Source organism: Octopus bimaculoides, chromosome 13 (genome assembly GCF_001194135.2).
Source record: "Octopus bimaculoides isolate UCB-OBI-ISO-001 chromosome 13, ASM119413v2, whole genome shotgun sequence".
Classification (NCBI taxonomy): Eukaryota; Metazoa; Mollusca; class Cephalopoda; order Octopoda; family Octopodidae; genus Octopus; species Octopus bimaculoides.
In genome coordinates this window covers 40,929,087-40,931,342 of record NC_068993.1, presented here as the reverse complement: position 1 = coordinate 40,931,342, position 2,256 = coordinate 40,929,087, and positions in this window count along the sequence as shown.

Sequence of the window (2,256 nt, the reverse complement as noted above, 5' to 3'; positions counted from 1 at the left end):
GGGTATTTACATAAAATATCGAACAACGGGGAATGTTTTTAATCTAATCAGACTGAAATTCAAAACGAAGGTACTTCACTCATTCGGTGACTCTTATACACTGACGACTGCAATCTAGTCAGTCATTCTGAAACAGGTCTGCAATCTGTTGTATCTGCATTTGACTCAGCTTGTGATGATTTTGGCTTGACCATCAACTTGAAAAAAAACAACTGTAATGTATCAACCTGCATATGGTGCTGTTTTTAATCCTGCTAAAATATGTGTTAAGGGTAAGTTACTTGAGGTTGTTGATTTATTCATCCATCTTGGAAGCTCTATAGAAAATGATGGAAATCTTGATACAGAAATACATCTGCGAATTCAAAGGGCAGCACAAGCATTTGGTGGCTTGAAATCACGCGCTTGGTGCCAGCAACATATAAGTAGCAATACAAAGTTGGTCCTTTACAAATCAGTTGTCTTACCATCCCTGTTGCATTCTTGTGAAACATGGACATGTTATGAAAGACATTTTAAATTGTTAGAACAATTTCACCAAAAATGCCTTCATCGCATTTTAAACATTAAATGAAGATCTTTTCCTTCAAACACAGATGTCCTTGCATCTGCAGGCATCACCTAAATTAAAGCTATGATTTTGAGAAACCAAACGAGATGGTGTGGCCGTATTGTTAGAATGACGGATGAACGCACGCCCAAACAGCTTCTTTATAGTGAACTTGCAGAGGGGAAACGCCATCGGCGTAAACCTAAAAAAGGTTTAAGGACGGCATAAGGACTCTAGCATGTTTGTATTAGCTTTAGTTAAAACATGCATTTTTGGACTTCAAGGTAGGCTCAGGCGAGACTGTCAGTTCACAGCTTTACTCAGTCTGTGATTGGCTAAATTAACTAGCTCCTTCGGATAGACGTTCTCTGCTACATCCGATTGTCTCTTACATAATGTGCCTGCCGCCATGATTCAGTCGAGTTCCTCGACTTCCTCGCTTCACTTCCACAGGACTCCCGGCATGCTGTTTTGCTCTTTCGCGGTTTACGCTGGCCTCCCTCATACAAGAACATTCTTCTTCCATGGACGCTGGCATAATTGACCAAACTCAATGTCGTTATCTTCATGCTATCTAGAAACACTTCTATCAAGTCTCTTCTGCATATACAAAGTACAACAAATGTCTTCACGCATTCATTCACTTACTGTTAACACACCAGAGACATCTCTATAACACACTACACATCTCTACAAGAACTCAACGTAATTCTTTTCCGGAAATCTTATGCAAGACATTAACGTTGTACGTAACGCCCTGTTATGAATAAACTTTGCTATTGAACAAGGTTGAGTTTTGTCCGTCTGTCTGCGTATATCAATTAATATTGAACGAACACAAGACAAAACTCATACCGCCAACGTCGTCACTTCCACCAGACTCTGAAGACTCCTTGGGCTATAGCTACACATCAGCTACGAAGATATTCAACATACTAGTGACCCCTTCCCTAAATTGGTGACGCATTCACTAAAGGACTATTATGAAGTGACTTGGAATGGATCCAGAGGACATAGAAACCCTTGCCTCGGATTGAGCTGGATGGCGGACAAAAGTATGGGGTGGAGTGGAAGCGTTTGAAGAGACCAGGGTAACGCATGCAAGATTCAAGAGAGATTTAAGGAAGAATGTTACGATCGAGAAGGTGAATCACAATGACCTTTCTGTGTGCACAGGTTGTGACAGACCATGCCTTTCTTTTGCTGAGATCAAATCTCATTTGCGAACCCATGGAAAACGAAGCTCCACCAGATATTCTGGCAATATTTCTGTGCACACCTTTCAATGCAATGTATGACAGAAGGTTTGCAAATCTAACGGAGGCCTCAAAATACATTCTAAGATCCACTAAGATCAAAACTTATCTGCAGCTCTTCGTGGTCCAAATCGGATAGGCAATCTACGTAGGTATCTTTTCAAAACATTGTCTGGTTTAAAAAGCCACATCAGATGTCATGATGGGACAAGAGGTGACCAAACTCTGCATAAAGAGTTGACAACCACCGCTCGAAATGAGGAGTAGATAGACAGCCAACAACTGATGAAGGGTCCTTTCTGTGCTTACTTGTCCTGTTTTCCATTTTTTCTCATTGTTTACGTAGTTAACTCGTATGTTTACGTATTTCATGTTATTTGCACCCTTGGTGATGTCCTGTACCCATGTATGCATGTGTATATATATATATATATATATATATATATATAT